The sequence below is a fragment of the Chenopodium album genome, chromosome 15 (genome assembly GCF_948465745.1).
Source record: "Chenopodium album chromosome 15, dcCheAlbu1.1, whole genome shotgun sequence".
Lineage (NCBI taxonomy): Eukaryota > Viridiplantae > Streptophyta > Magnoliopsida > Caryophyllales > Amaranthaceae > Chenopodium > Chenopodium album.
Window position 1 is genome coordinate 22,108,708 of NC_137848.1, and position 17,478 is coordinate 22,126,185.

Sequence of the window (17,478 nt, forward strand, 5' to 3'; positions counted from 1 at the left end):
GAGACTTATGTGTAAGTTCTTCATTACACTAAGTAATTTTGAGAATTTATCATTCAACTTTCTCTCAGCAAGCCTCCCGGGAAAAGGAACCGGCTCATCAAGATTCCTAGTCTCGCTAGGAGTTGAACTTGTCTTCTCATCATTAGGCTTCTTCTTCTCCACATTCTCTTCTTTCCCAACAACCTTGTCTTCTTCAACTCTCTTCTCCCCCCCTCACACCTTCTTCTCCTCCCTTCTTTCCCTCACTACCCCCCTCTTTTTGCCCTTCATAGGATGTGCTCGATCTCAATGTGATTGCCTTGCAAGAGTCGGGTTTTATGTTATGAGATGGGTTTGCTTGTGGTTGTCCGGGTAATGTAGAAGGTGAGTTGAAAGGTAATCTCTCTGCCAATAGGGCTAATTGCGAATTAACTTCTTGCATTTATTGGTTTTGAGTTTGAAGTTATTGCCTAAAGGTTTGAAGTTGTTGATGCATGGCTTAGAGGAGTTGGGTTTGTGTTAGCTCCGCTTGAGGTGCTTGCTCTTGACTTCTTGGAGACACTTGGTTTTGATTGTTGAATTGGTTTTGGTTATTGTATTGGTTATTCCTTGGGTAGTTTCCTCTTGGGCATTGATGTTGAGTTGGATGTGGGTTTTGGTATTGAGGGTAGGAATTGTAGGAGGGTTGAGCTTGTTAATTCCATTGTTGAGGTTGAGGTGTAAATCCGAGTGGTGGTTGTCTCCAAGCTACTCCACCTCCACTTCCACTATATCCATCTTGCCTTGTGTTGTATGCCGCTACATGCTCGGGGCTCAAACCTCCACAATAAGATGTATAATGGTTTGTACCTCCACAATTTTGACAAAAGAAAGAGTTGACTTGAGAGGAGCTTATCCCACTATTAACACTCATGTTCAACTTGGAAAGACCTTTTGTCAATTTCTCAATTTGGTGTTGCAATTGATCAACCTTCTCCAATTCGTACATCCCACCCTTCTTTGGTGCATTCCTCCTTCTACCACCCCAAGAGTAGTTCTTCGCTACCTCTTCCATTGTCGCTTCAACTTGATTTTCGGGGATGTTACTCAATTTTCCACCCGCCCCCGCATCCAAGTTAGCTCTAGACATTGGATCTAATCCATCATAAAAGAATCGCATGAGCAAACTTTGATTGTATTCATGCTGAGGACATGCTTGTACCAACTCTTTGAACCTTTCCCAAGCTTCATTAAGAATCTCATCCATTTCTTGTTCAAATGATGCAATCTTCCTTCTCATTCTGGCGATCTTTTCCTCAGAAATGAACCTGTTCAATAATGCCTTGACTATCTCGCTCCATGTTGTGAGAGAATTTGGCTTCACTTGCTTGAGCCACTTCTTAGCTCTACCCGAAAGAGATTGTCGAAATAAATGCATTCGGATGTACTCTTGAGAAACTTGATTGGTTTGAATCATGGCACATAGCTCAAGGAATCTATCAAGATGCTCAATGGAATTTCACTCGGAGAACCCGAAAATTATTTTGCTTGTACCATTTTTGTATATTGGGGTTGAATGATAAAGTTTGTTTTCGTGACTGATGAGTGACATTTTATATCATTCCTAGGATAGTTTTTATGCCTTTTTTTAGCTTGTCTTAGGGTGTTTTGCAGTTGTTTTGTTCAAATAATGCGTGCATACATGTGTCGATGTATTTTTAATGAAATCGCGTATATTGTTGAATGCTTGCCTTCATTGCGTGTTTGCACCGTTCCCTATACCTTATTGCTTCCCTTGGTGTTTGTGCTTAGGTATTTGAAGTCTTGGATTGCAAAGAAGAAGCCAAGGAAGCATGAGGGAAGAATCGAAGAAAGCAAGGTGCAAGGGCGCGAATAATGTGCGGGCGCGCAGCCCTGTGAGAACCCGCGCAAAATTGGCAAAATTGCAGAATCGAGGAAGAAAGTTTTGCGCGGCCTGTGCGCGACATGTACGCGGGCGCACACCTACACCGCGCGGGCGCGCAGCTACGGTGCGCGGGCGCGCCTCCAGCAGTACGGGCGCGCACACCCAAGCACAAGCCGCGCAACCCACAAATGCGCGGGCGTGCAGGCCGCTGAGAGGGAGCGCAGGCCGCTGCGAGGGCGCAGGGCGCACGCGCGGGCGCACAACTACCATGCGCGGGCGCACAGATCCTTACGCGGGCGCACAGCGGGTCCTGTTCAGCGTTTTTGCGCGATTCTTTATATATTGCGGGGCTTGTTTTGTACGGGAGAACTTCATTCTTTTAGATTTTTTTTCCCTTGTTTTAGGAGAGATTCTCTATCTAGGTTTAGCTTAGGATTAGAGTAGTTTAGAGAGAGAAAGTGAGGGTTTCATCATTGTTGAGCTTGGATTTTGAAGAAGAAGATTGATCATCTTGTTTGTAGACTTTCATCTTCAATTAATGAGAATCTCTAACTCTCTCTCCTCTATTTTATTTGCTTTCTCTTGACTATTGATTTTGTTGTTGGTATTGCTTGTTAATCATGTTGATTCTTGATTATTTGTTGATTAATCTTGTTGTTATCATGATTAGTGAGTAATTTCCCCATTAAGGGGATGGTTGTGGTGTAGTTGGATCTTGAGCATGTTCTAGGTTAGAATTGATTTATTTGTGATTAAAGTCTTTATATGCTTGATATTCTTCAATCTTCTTGCAAGTGCACATTGTTGGTTGATTAAAGGTGAATCTTTGCTAACAAGGAACGGAAGTTGACTTAGCTAAGGTTCATTATTATCGATTATTATTTAATAGTACCTCCCAGTATATGGTTCTAATGTGGAAGCATAGAGGCTATGTTAGGAGAAGCCAGTTGACCCCGGAAGGCGGCTAGATTGGATCCTTTATTTCGATATTTGAGCATGTTTCAGTTCATAATTAATTCAATTTCTATGCCTTTGTTTATGTTCAAGTGAATGCTATTCCTAAACCATTTCCCTTAATGTTTTATTTCTTGTTTTAGCATATTTAGACTTTAGTTTATTTATCTCCTATTCCGGACTAGCTTAATTGTCGATAACATTTGGTGGTGTTTATCCGTTCTCTGTGGTTCGACCCCTATGCTTGCCTTATACTCGTATTAGGTTTGTTTAGGTTGTATAAATTGTATTTGATCTAGGGATAGACAATTGACGACGCGTTTATTCCCTTGTCAAATTGGCGCCGTTGCCGGGGAACGGCTTCCATTACCATTGTGTTATCTTATTGAGACTAGTCCATTGTGTATATTTATCTTTCTATTTGTTGGTTTTTATTTGTGTTGCTTTATTTGAAAAAAATGGCTTGTATTTCTATTCCTCAATTTGATAATGAACCGTTTTGGGTGTAATTTAATAGACTTGAGGATTTCTTGGATGGTGTTAACGGTTTTACCAAGGGTGATTATTGTGAAATCATTAATTTGGGATTAAATGAGCATTTTAGAGGAGTGGTTGATAATATGTTAAATGATGATCTTGAAACTATGTCTTCGGATGAAGCTTGGGATTTCTATTCATGGTTAGCTAGGGATAATTATGATTGGGAGAGGGCCAATCATGAGACTTATGTTCGGGATTCTCATGCTTTTAATGTTGATGCTAATTGTCATGATTTGTCTAATATGAATTCCCATGATGTGCTTGATGCTCCCCATAGTGACCATGTAATGCATGATTTCAACTCCCCTCCCTCTATAGCTCAATGTAATGAGGTACATTCTAATGATGATGAAGTGCATGTTCTTTCTCATATTGCATCCGATTTTTGCATGAATTCTAAAGGTGTGTCCCATAGTTCCCTAGATGATTCCAATTAGCAAGCTTTTGACTCGTCTATCCATGATGATTTGGACTCATTTAAGATTATGGCCCAAATATTTCTTTCATTCCAAACGAAAGCCCATAACCCTTTGAGTGAGTTCATTGATAATGCTTCATTAGAAAGAGATGAGTTTGAGAGGAATTTGCCCCCATTCACTCTTGGATTTAAGATGGTAGGACTTGAGAAATATATGGGAGATGTTGTTCAATATGATGAAGAGGAGGTTAAGGTTGAATCATTTGGAGTTTTTGAGCTTGAGGGAGATGTAGATCGTGTGGGTTCTTCATTTGAGAATTCCATGATTGATTTACATGCCCTCATTAGTGATGTGAGACCTTGTGGTGAGGGAATAGCTACCCCTTTTCCCCTTTCTCATACACCTTTCTCCCAAAGGTTTAACCATATCCCCTACTATCCTATGTTCCTCCCTTCTTTTCTCAAAGAACCGCTTAGGAATCCTCTTCCTATCCATGCTTCCGAAGCCCCCAACTCTTTTATTGTTGATGAGGAAAAGAGTTATAATGCCAACCAAAAAGATTTTTGTGAGGATAGTTTGCCTCCCTATCTTTCTTTTTCTTCTTATTTTATTGATTTTTCTTTTGATTCTTTTACTTTTTCTTTTCCCCCTTCTCTCAAACATAAAGTCTCCTTGTACTTTATGTTTGCTTGTCATATGAGCATCGCGTATGCTCTATTTCTTGATATGTCTGCCGGTGCATATGACAAGCTTTTGCGTTCTTTGTCGGGTTAATTACTAGATTGGTCATGCTTGGACGTTAAGCAAGCCTTTGCGGGAAGTAACCCTGCTTTCATTTTCTTTTGTTTTTAGATTAGATTTTCTCTCATGGACGTGTTTATGTTCCTTTCTAGGTACACAACTTGATATACTCTTGCGCATTGGTGATGATCAAGAATCAAGGAAAGGTGCCTCAACTTACCTATCATGTGGAATTCAAGCCTTATTTGTAGAGATTGTGGCTCATATGAGGTTATTTCGGGTTTTTTTTTTGTGTGATTTAGCATTTATCCCATATCCGGTAATATCCTTCTTTTCCCTCTCTCTCTTACTTATTGTGACTTGAAGATCACGTGTTGGTAATGTTGGATTAATTTTTCCTTGTTTTCCCCTCCTTGGTTTCATCGTTTATGATTTGAGAGCTTGGTTTCATTCAAGTTTGGGGGAGGGTATTCTACCATGTTTGGTGGGATGTTGATTCATATATGTCATGCACTTGAGTATATGCATTTCCATGTTTTTCATGCTTTTGGAAAATCCTAAAAGATTTTTGGTTTACTTCAAGGCAAGTTTAGCAAAATTGTGTTTTGTTTGTTCTTAATTGGACATTATATCTTTTGGATTTGTTTACTCTTGAATGCCTTTCTTCCTAAGTGGTTAATGTGTGCACGGTTTGAGAGTGTCATTGGTTGACTCTAGGATACTACATGCTAAGGTAGCCGGGTTAAGAACTTTTAGGAATCCATGAAGCCCTAGTTCACGTGGTATGTGGTAAGATGGTGTTGCTCTCTATAGTGGATTTGGCACCCTTAGTTGGTATTTGCTTAGTTATAATCCCGTGTGAGGTAACATTGTTCTAGCCTTCATCACTTTGTTGTGTGGCGCATTTGGATCCTTAGCTATGCATATCTTGATCCTTGTTTTAACTTATAGCTCCCAAGATCGTGACCAAAGCACTCTAGGGGAGGAAAAGGGCTCCCCTTCTCATTTTTCTTTATTTTCTTTTTGTTTTGTTACAAATTTGATTTTCTATTGTGCATAAACCTACTTGCTAACCAATTTGATCCTATATTTCCCGCTCCTGTTTAAACCATGTTACAAACCTAATGGCCTATGTTTACCAACCCTTTTAGTTAGTGAAGCATTGGCATGTGAGGTTTAAGTTTTGAGTTGTTGATCATAAACAAGATGCATTTTGAGATTTGGTTAGAGTTGAGCTTGTAAAGAAATATGCAAATTTATGAAAATCAAGTGAAGCTTCAAGAAAAAGCCGTCCAAAATTAAAAAAGGCAAGGACAATGAATAAAGTTAAAAAAAAAGAAAAAAAAGAAAAAAAAATTTAAAAAAAAAAAAAGCAAAACAACAAAAATATTTTAGATGGATTCATTTTCTTCCTTAGTTTTAGCATTGAGGACAATGCTTTGAACAAGCTTGGGGGGAATATTGTGTGTTTGTGTTGAATAAGCTTGGGGGAATGGCAGTAGTGGTATTTTTGCTTGATATTTAGAGACTTCTTGAGTTGTTTTTGAGTGTCGGCCGCACGTTTTGCTTCACTTAGGAATTATCACCAAATTTAAAATTTTTACCCCGCCTTAACCCTTAGCCTTACGTTACAACCAATAAAAAGACCCTTAGACTCTAGTGGGTTAGGTCAAAAGAACGGTGGAGGGAGATAGACTTCAAACCTATGGAAAGAGTATGCATAGTTGAGACGTCAGGATTACCTTCTCAAAGTTTTTCATTTCTTTATCTTTTTCCGGTTCCTTCGTAGAATCTTGAGAAGCTAGCTTAAGGGTTGATTTGAAGGTAGTGGAGAGAACGTGGCCCGATTGGTTGGGGCTAGGGTGGATTGAGTCCTATGTAGTTCTTTATGCTTATCATTTCTTATGTTTCAATCAACCATTGACATCTTGGAACGTGCATACATTTGTCTATTTAGAAAGGTTTGCATTCACTAGTACTTGTCCCTATCTCTTGTCCATATATGAACTTGTGTTTTGCTCTTTCTTTTCATGTTTCTTTTTCTTTTCCTTTTGTTGCCTTGCCTTGGTTTTTGTCAAGAGTTGTGGGTTAAGCTCTTAGGAAACCCTCACGAGACCTCACTCGTCCACATAGGCGACTTTGGGGTTTTAAGGGCATGTTGTAGCTAAAAACAACCGTGATTCCTACGTTAGTCAGTTAGTGTACATTCTTTCTCCTTGTTTATATTTTGTTTCTTTTGCTTCCAATAACTTCGTCTTGTTCTCTTTTGCTCTTGCTTTGCTCGAGGACGAGCAAAGGTTTAGCTTGGGGGAATTTGATGAGTGACATTTTATGTCACTCCTAGGATAGTGTTTATGCCTTTTTTTAGCTTGTCTTAGGGTGTTCTGCAGTTGTTTTGTTCAAATAATGCGTGCATACATGTCTCGATGTATTTTTAATGAAATCGCGTATATTGTTGAATGCTTGCCTTCATTGCGTGTTTGCACCGTTCCCTATACCTTATTGCTTCCCTTGGTGTTTGTGCTTAGGTATTTGAAGTCTTGGATTGCAAAGAAGAAGCCAAGGAAGCATGAGAGAAGAATCGAAGAAAGCAAGGTGCAAGGGCGCGAATAATGCGCGGGCGCGCAGCCCTATGAGAACCCGCGCAAAATTGGCGAAATTGCAGAATCGAGGCAGAAAGTTTTGCGCGGCCTGTGCGCGCCATGTGCGCGGGCGCACACCAACACCGCGCGGGCGCGCATCCAGCAGCACGGGCGCGCACACCCAAGCACAAGCCGCACAACCCACAAATGCGCGGGCGCGCAGGCCGCTGAGAGGGAGCGCAGGCCGCTGCGAGGGCGCACAGACCGCTGCAAGGGCGCACGCGCGGGCGCACAACTACCATGCGCGGGCGCACAGATCCTTGCGCGGGCGCACAGCGGGTCCTGTTTAGCGTTTTTGCGCGATTCTTTATATATTGCGGGGCTTGTTTTGTACGGGAGAACTTCATTCTTTTAGATTTTTTTCCCCTTGTTTTAGGAGAGATTCTCTCTCTAGGTTTAGCTTAGGATTAGAGTAGTTTAGAGAGAGAAAGTGAGGGTTTCACCATTGTTGAGCTTGGATTTTGAAGAAGAAGATTGATCATCTTGTTTGTAGACTTTCATCTTCAATCGATGAGAATCTCTAACTCTCTCTCCTCTATTTTATTTGCTTTCTCTTGACTATTGTTTTTGTTGTTGGTATTGCTTGTTAATCATGTTGATTCTTGATTATTTGTTGATTAATCTTGTTGTTATCATGATTGGTGAATAATTTCCCCATTAAGGGGATGGTTGTGGTGTAGTTGGATCTTGAGCATGTTCTAGGTTAGAATTGATTTATTTGTGATTAAAGTCTTTATATGCTTGATATTCTTCAATCTTCTTGCAAGTGCACATTGTTGGTTGATTAAAGGTGAATCTTTGCTTACAAGGAATGGAAGTTGACTTAGCTAAGGTTCATTATCATCGATTGTTATTTAATAGTACCTCCTAGTATATGGTTCTAATGTGGAAGCATAGAGGCTATGTTAGGAGAAGCCAATTGACCCCGGAAGGCGGCTAGATTGGATCCTTTATTTCGATATTTGAGCATGTTTAGTTCGTAATTAATTCAATTTCTATGCCTTTGTTTATGTTCAAGTGAATGCTATTCCTAAACCATTTCCCTTAATGTTTTATTTCTTGTTTTAGCATATTTAGACTTTAGTTTATTTATCTCCTATTCCGGACTAGCTTAATTGTCGATAACATTTGGTGGTGTTTATCCGTTCTCTGTGGTTCGACCCCTATGTTTGCCTTATACTCGTATTAGGTTTGTTTAGGTTGTATAAATTGTATTTGATCTAGGGATAGACAATTGACGACGCGTTTATTCCCTTGTCAGTGACGGGTAGCAGAATCCCTCCCGTGAGCTCATAATCCTCCGGATTTCAAAACTCATGAAACAATACTTCATCATCTTGTCCCGCAATTGCCTCACTTTGCGAACTTGAAGAACAAGAATCACTCCCACTCTCAACAATAACACCAAGACCTCTTCTCTCTTCTTGATGAAGCCTACGGACTTGTCTCAAAGTTCGGTCAATCTCGTGGTCAATGTTATGTGTGGGTGGTCCTTGAGACCTCTTAAGAATTCACCAAAGCTAAACAAACAATTAGCAATGACTAGCAAGAAAATAAATGAACAAAAGAAAAAGCAACGAATCCAATAATAACACAATAAAAATGTAAAACTAGCCATTTCCCCGGTAACGGCGCCAAAATTTGGTCAAAGGATCGACCCACGAGGAAAAGGGGTTTTTCTCAATCAAGGTGCATTATGAATCTTTTGCAAAGGGGTATTTTGAATGTTTTTTGTGTTTTTCAATAGTCAAATTACTACTACAAAGGAATGAAAACAAACAAAATAAGAAATCAAAAGCTAGAAGAAGTAGAATAAAGGAAACAACGCTAGGGGGTACGGGGGTGTCAAACACGATTAACAAAGATAGATGATTTGGGTATTTTATACCCCGCCAAGTGGCCCAATGAGGGTGCGACACGTGTCATTGAAAGAAGTGTCCAAATGGACTTTCCATATTATGACACGTGTCACGCTAGGGGGTATGGGGGTGTCAAACACGATTAACAAAGATAGATGATTTGGGTATTTTATACCCCGCCAAGTGGCCCAATGAGGGTGCGACACGTGTCATTGAAAGAAGTGTCCAAATGGACTTTCCATATTATGACACGTGTCACGCTAGGGGGTACGGGGGTGTCAAACACGATTAACAAAGATAGATGATTTGGGTATTTTATACCCCGCCAAGTGGCCCAATGAGGGTGCGACACGTGTCATTGAAAGAAGTGTCCAAATGGACTTTCCAGATTATGACATGTGTCACGCTGATACGGCCCCTGGGAATGGCGGCCTTCAAGGCCTAAATCCCAAGGAGAGCCGCAAAACGGCGCTGCCCTAAATCCTAGGTCATCAAACCCTAGGATACGACACACCTTTTTAGGACCCTATAAATAGGGAGATTCCCCCCATTTATTGGGGCACGTTTGAATCATTACTTCATTTATTCCTCTCGAAAATAAAGAACACCTGATCTCGAAATCCGAGAAGATACTTACTTTCCGCACGTTTTACTCCGAATCCGTACTAACTTAATCTTCGGAGGCGGACCTCCGAACATCCGGAGCTCCGTTCTTTTGCAGGTACAGGCAGCTTCGTTGGATCTAGTCTTCGAGTTGTAACTCTCCTAAGGGACACAAAAACACCGGAAACATTTGGTGCCGTCTGTGGGGAGAGTACCTGAAAGATGGTTTCACAAGAGCCTATACCGCCTCAAGAGACCAACCGGCCTCTGGTTGGTGGAGAGGTCCATTCAGACCATGACTCTGGTGACAACTGTGACGTCGAAACCTATGTGGCCCGTGATGGGTCATTCATCTCAAGGCGCATCCGTCACAAATAGAAACGGGAGTGGAACATTGACTAGGTGGGTACAAGCAAGCCCCCTAGGCAGCTGTTTGATCAGACTCAGGCAGCAGGATCAGCCCTAATAACCCGAGACGAGCTCATGAAATTCATGACAAGTTTCAAGGGTGAAATCAAGGAATTAATCACCAATTGGACGTCTGCTCCAAGGAAGGAACAATCGGCCAAAAAACAAACTCAGGCTAAGAACGCCAAGTCAGTCAGGGACCGACAGCCTACTCCTCATCTTGCTACGAAGGAGAAGGCTCGGCCCCTAATTGATATCTCCAAAATCCATTTCCTAGAAACGGAAAAAAGAAAAGCTATCCGACATGTGCAGCTGGACGGCAGCAAAAAGACCTTCTCTAATGCTCGACACTACATTGAGCAAAAGAAGAACCAGCAGCTGTCTGAGTCGGTATCCACGTCGACTTATCCAGATAGCTTCAAGAATACCTCAATGAGGAATTCACAATCTGTACATGGGACTCCATTAGGCTGCTCCTCTGTCCATACGGGTCCCCGTGTAATCAACTCGGCACAGTATTTGGCCCACCCCATTATACAGGCCGCCTGCTTTGCCTTACATTCAGTTTTCCTTCTTTGGAGGACAGGAGGCATACAATTACCAGCCTATGGACTGGCAGCTTCGGCTACAATACCTTGGAGAACAACCCTCTGTGTTCTCTAGGTAGATAGCCGAGGCCAAACAGCCGGCTAAGGTTAAAAATGTGTTGGTAGGGACCTATGATGGTACCTCCTGTCTAGAAGATCATCTTCTGGCATACACCCACCTCATGTACCTACAGGGGTTGGATGATGTCGCATAGTGTCGCTTCTTCCCAGCTACTTTGAAGGGCATAGCCCAATAGTGGTTTGGCAACCTGCCGACTGGATGCATTAACAACTTCAAGACGCTTGCGTTCTTGTTTGCTTCCAACTTCTCTATGAACATCCCTGCAAAGAAAACAAGTCTCGACCTGAGCAATGTGCAGCAGGGAGATAGAGAAGGGTTGCACTCCTAGATCAGGCGGTTCAATCTGGTTAGAATCCAGATTCAAGGGCTGTTTGACGAGGTAGCCTATACAGACTTCTTCAAAGGTCTGAAGGAGGGGTCGACCTTCAAGTTCGACCTCGTCCACGAGAAAATCTTCACCCTCCAAGGAGCCCTGATGGAAGAGAAAGCCTATATATAGGCGACCAAACTCTGCTCCTCAAATAAGCAGTCGGACTCTAAGAAGTCTGACAGGAAAAAGTAGAGTCGGCTTGCTCAGCCGGCTCAAAAACCCGAAGAGAGCAAGAGGAAAAAAGAGATCTGGGCGGTTGATAACTCCAATCAGCCGGCCCAGAAAAAGGAAAAAGAATGGAAACCGTACGTTTGGAGGTACGAGTTCCACAAGGACAACTACTCCATCCTCATGGAGATAAAGGATCGGCTGACCCTAGAGAAGCAGACTCTAATGAAAGGTTCCGCTAAAAATCGAAATAAAAGCAAACATTGCCATTTCCATGAGGACGTCGACCATGACACCAATGAGTGTTTCAGCCTCTAGCCGACGCTAGACTGTCTGGCCAACAAAGGAGTGTTGAAGTCCTATGTGAAGTCCAAAGTGACATCAAAGGAGAATCCGGGGCAGTCCTCCAAGAAGACTCCCTAGCCAACTGGTAGTTCCAAAACCGATGAGGAACCGGTCTACACAATAGCAGGCGGATTCGCCGGAGGTGGCCCGACTATGCGGGGCACCAAGGACCATCTGAAAAAGATGGTCCATTATGTTGAAGAGGGACCGGTGGCTGGCACATTCGCCTTCCCAGAAGTCGTCATCATGGAGAAAGACCGGGGCAAATTCCACCGGCCGCATGATGACCCTATGGTCATAGAATGCAAAGTGGCTAATCAAAAAGTTGGCCGCATTCTGATTGACACAAGAAGCTCCTCTGACATCATTAGCCACAAATGCCTATCTAATCTCAAGTATAAGCCGGATAGCATGCATAATGTCTCCCATCTTCTTATCGGATTTGGGGGAGGAGTGGTGCACCCAGTTGGATGAATAGATTTCCCTGTTCCGCTGGGAGAAAAGGGCAACGGTCGGCACATGACCATCCGGTTTCTAGTGGTCGAAGAGCTGACCGCCTACAATCTCATTCTTGGCCAACCCACTCTGAACGAGTGCAAGGCCGTCATCATCCCTTCTCTCATACTGGTCAAGTATGAGAAGGATGATCGCATTGTTGGCTCCCTAAGCGGGGATTAGACGACGGCTAGAGAATGCTATCTCTCGGACGTCAAGCCTGCGGCTGCTGGAGCTAATAGACCTTGATGATATCAAGGATGACCATCCGGCATCACCAGCCTCAAAGAAAAGCAAGACTGATCAGCTGGTGGTGGTAAAAAAAGAAAAGCAATAGCAATCACTGACCGGGGAACGGTCAGATGACATCCGTCCCCAACCGGCTGGTGAGCACATTGATATTCCTTAGGAAGATAGTCGTCTAGAGCGAACTGTTAAGGTGCGGACGGTTGCTTTTTCAAAGATGGGTGCAGACTTGCACCATCTGCTGAAAGAATTCAAAGACATTTTTGCCTTTGAAGTGGAAGAGATGCCAAGCATTAGCCCGGATCTTGCTGTCCACAAACTCGTTGTGGGTCCAAAAAAGAAGCCCATCAGGAAAAAGAGAAGAGATTATGGCGAGGAGAGAAGTCGGGCAGCAGCCGCTGAAGAAAAAAAGCTGTTAGACGCTGGGTTTATTCGGCCATGTAACTTCTTTGATAGGGTTGCGAATGTTGTGCTCGTGAAGAAGCCGAATGGTACCTGGTGCATGTGCGTTGACAACACTGACTTGAACAGAGCATGTCCGAAGGAAAGTTATCCACTTCCAAAGATCGACAGTCTGGTCGACTCTATAACCGAACATGCCTTGATGAGCTTTCGTCACTGATCAGGGGTTATTCTGTTACACAGTGATGCCGTATGGTCCTCATTAATCAGATTGGGAGGAATGTAGAGGCGTACATCGATGACATGATAGTCAAATCCAAGCAACAGGCGGATCACCTCGCTGACCTCCGAGAAACATTCGCCATACTCAGGCGGCACAAGGTCATGCTCAATCCCAAGAAGTGTTTCTTTGGTGTTGAGTCTTGGAAGTTTCTCGGATTCTTGATTGACCAAAGGGGGATAGAGGCCAACCCTAAAAAAATACAGGCGGTCATTGACATGCAGTCGCCCCGCACTGTCAAAGAGGCACAAAAGTTAACAAGTGTTCTAGCAGCCTTGGGAAGATTCCTCAGCCAGTTAGGTGACAAATGCGTCTACTTCTTCCAGGCGATCAGGAAGAAGACTATGTTTGAATGGGGTGATGATGCTGAGGCGGCCTTCAAAAAATTGAAGCAACATTTGCACTATTTGCCATGGCTGGTCAGCCCTCTGCCCAAAGAGACGCTCTACATGTACCTGGTTGTCTCAGATCATGCCCTCAGTGCTGTTCTCCTTGCTGAAAGAGACGGCACCCAGCTCTTGGTCTATTTCATTAGCCACGTTCTTAGAAACGCAGAGCTTCGGTACCCCATGGTTGAAAAATTTGGCCTCGCTCTTCACATGGCAGTCAAGAAGTTGAAACCTTACTTCTTGGCACTTCCGGTAGTGGTCTACACTAACCAACCGATCAAGCGGCCAATGATGCGTGGTAATCTAGGTCGTTGGAAACTAAAGTACCACCAATCAAACAATTAAGAAAATCAAACTTATTCCTAGTATAGGATAAGTCCGAGTCGAACCACGAGGAATGAGAGGGAGATTGCTATAGTCTATGGTCAAGCTACTTCAGAGAATAAGAGATAAGATGAATTGGTTTGTAACTAAGGTATCACATAGCTAAACAAATCAAAGAAATTCAATAAGCTAAACACTAGGGATTTAGGTTCCACATGTAAGCTAAATGATTACGCTAATCGATGGATGACTTGATAGATTCAAACTTTGCAAAGGACAAACAATAGTCGTAACTAATGGAATCCAAAAGCTATCTACTATAAGCCAAGCTAGGGTTCACTATGAATGGCTATCAAGGAAAATCACAATCAAATTCAATCAATTAAAGCAATTCTCAAATCAAGGGTTCATGTCATTGAAATTTGCTATGCAATCTAGATTAATCTTATAGGTTGATCACTCTTAGTCTAATTAATCACCTGCACAACTATGTCAACCAATTTAATTGCAATAATTCAATCAACTAAGAATCATCAACTAGCAATAATCATCAATCAAGCATGTTTCCCCTTCTCCCTAGCTACTCTATTCACTAATCATGGTGGAATTTAAAAACAATACAAATTGAATAACAAACATCATCATTTCACGCTTAATGAAAGAGAAAATCAAACATTCAACAAATTCTCAACCAAAGATCAAAATTCAAATCAAACATTCAAAAATTTAAGGAAATAACAAGCAAAAGTAAATTCAAAGGAAAGAAATCTCACATACTTTCATTGATTTAAGATGAAATCCAAGCTCAAAGTTGAAATCAAAGATGAAATTGAAGTACAAAATAAGTAATCTCAAGTTTCTCTCTCTACTTTCTCTTTCTTCTATTTCTGGAAATAAGTCTCAAGTACATATAAAATCGTCTACCCCTAAAAAAGGAAAAGTCAAGGTTATTTATAACAAATCGAGCAAAGGGAGGCGGAGCACCCAGTGCGCACGCACCAGGCAGCCGTGCGTGCGCACAGCAGGGTCTACGCGCATCAACAGAGAGGCCTACGTGCGCGCACCCCGGCTGTGGTGTTCGTAGCTTGGATTCCCTTGCTCGTTCATCGATCCTTGTGCTTTCGTGCATCCTCATCATTAGTCCTCTTGAGGTGATGCCCGTGAGGAGGGCAACCTTTTAATCTTCAAATATTTGTACACCTTGGACCTAAAATCAATGAGAAAACATCCGTAAGGGAGCGACAAACAAGCTTTCAAAATTTCACTTGCAAGAAATCAAGTAAAAGTAAGAGAGAAAGCGAAAAGAATAGAAATTAAACTAAAATAGCTAATTAAGAACAAAAATCATGAAAAACTCATAAAAGTGAACGGAAAACCACAATGAGCTATAAACACCTAAAATAAGAAAAAACTAGAAAGATTATAAAAAAATAAAACGAGAAAATAAAGAAAAAGGAATCGAAAACTACTCTATTGAGCGCCATAAATGACGCTCGTCAAATTCCCCAAGGCTAAACTTTTGCTCGTCCTCGAGCAAAACAAAATCAAACCTAAGGAAAGATGATGACCTTATTTAAGCAAAGCAAGAAACGAGAAAACAAACGAATATGAGAATGTACACTAACCCACTTTCGTAGGAATCACAGTTAATTTTAGCAACAAAAGACAAGCTATTTAAACGTCTAGATCGCTCTAGAGGACGAGTAATGCTCTCGTAAGGGTTTCCTAAGAGAATAATCCATAACTCTCAAGTAAAAAGAAGTAAAGCATAAAAAGAGAAAAAAGAAAGTTAAAACCAAAAGGAAGAAAAGTGCTCTTTCAATGGACTTTTGTAAATAGACAAAGCACAAGTAGATACCAAGCTTCCTAAACAATGGTAAGCACGTTCCTAGAGATCTAGGGTTGATGAAACATAGGACATGCTAAGTATAGAGAACTATCAAGACTCAATTCACTTTCATCTCAAAACAATTTTAGCAGATTCTCCCAATTAGCTTCAAATCTACTTTTAGCAAGCATCTCTATGGTTCCTCGAAGGAACCGGAAAAAGAAATAGATTTGAGGTCTCTCGACATGTCGACTATTGCACACCGCTTTATAAGCTTGACCTACATCTCCCTCCACCGACTTGTGACTCAACCACAAAGGTCAAAAGGTCTTGGAACGGGTTGTAATGTAAAGACGAAAAAGGTGAAAGTAGGCTAAAATTTGAAATTTGGTGGTATACCTAAATTGTGAAGCAAAGATTGGCCAAATCTCAACACCAAAACCAAGTAATCACCAAACAAAAACACCAACACCCCCAAGCTTATTCAAAGCAAAAATCACAAACATATACACAAAAATCGTAAGAACGCTTCCCCCCAAGATTGAACAAAGCATTGTCCTCAATGCTTAAGATAGGGAGAAAGATATCACTTCAAAATATTTTTTGAACTTTTTCATTTTTCACTTTATTAAATTTTTGCCAAAGCTTTTTAATTTGCTTTGCGTTTTCTCTGTTTTTTTTATATATATTTTTTCATTTTTTCACTTTATTTCATTGTCCTCGCCTTTTTTAACTATGGACGGCTTTTTTAACTTTGCATTTGCTATTTATTCACAAACATTTACAACAAAAACTTGCTTTCATTATAAGAACCAATTTACAACTCATCCACCATAGTCTCCAACAAATTGATCAATTGCTTCACAAAAACAAAAATGGGAACAAGAATGAACAAAAGGCTCAAAACCTAAAGATATTGCTTGAAAAGAAGGTTTATGGCTGAAATGGTTAGCAAGTAGGCAAATGAAACCAAAAATAAAGAGATAGAAAACTATCCTAGAAAAGTAAAAATTACCACCCCGAAAAGATGCCTTTGTCCTTCCTAAATGGCTCGGTTGCGATCTCGGGAGATGAAAATCAAATTCTAGATAAAGCATACAATAGTCAAGGATCCATGTGCCGCACATGCAAAATATGTAGAAGGCTGGAAAAGAATGAAACCTCACATGGTTGTAGCAAAAACTCACTATTAGTTTCAAATTCACCAAAAGGGAGAAATTGCATATTTTCAAAAACAAATAGAATCCTGCTTCAAGGTTCCAAAAGTTTTAAACACACTACCTTAGCATACTCTATCCTAAAATCAACCTAAGAAACTCTCAAACCGTGCGAACCATTGTCCTTAGGAAGGGAGATAGCTAAAAGTCCAAGTCCAAGTGGTACTAAGTCCAAAGCAAAAGCAAAACGATTAAGAAAGAGGAGCAATGCCTCAAAAATTAATTTTTTTTTTTAGTTTCAAACTTTTTTTAATACAAATTTTGAACTTATGATTTCAAAATGCAAAAAGAAATTTAGAAGAAAAGAGATAAAGATATAAAAAAGAAAAAGTAAAGGTAAAACAAAAAAAAAAAGAAAAAAAAAAGAAAAAGAGGAAAAAGAAATGAAAAAGAAAGAAAGAAAACAAAGGAGGAATAGAAAGTCACAAGGAAGCAAGCTAACACATATGTCCTAATATACAAACTAATGGACATTCGGCTATAATGCCAATGTCCCCAAACACGCTAAGGTGTTAAATGTAAGCAACCTCGAACCGTTCAACTTCTCTTAATCTAAACCTAAACTAAGAATCCAAGAAAAGTAAAGAAAGAAAAGAAAGAAAATAAGAAGGATCTCACCAAGCATCCAAGTTATGCTATAACAAATAAGGTGAAAGAACATCCACCTTCATGGAGCACCAATAACCATAGCACGAACTACGAGGCAAGGTGAGAA

The 17,478-nt window shown here is 41.1% G+C and overlaps 1 non-coding gene across 1 annotated transcript; it reads left to right on the forward strand.

Annotated features, from left to right (window-relative positions):
- The first annotated feature begins 1,154 nt into the window (after positions 1 to 1,154).
- Positions 1,155 to 1,261, forward strand: LOC145583552 (small nucleolar RNA R71). Its single transcript, XR_014100191.1, has one exon. It is a non-coding gene; the product is annotated as a small nucleolar RNA R71 (small nucleolar RNA).
- The last annotated feature ends 16,217 nt before the right edge of the window (positions 1,262 to 17,478 follow it).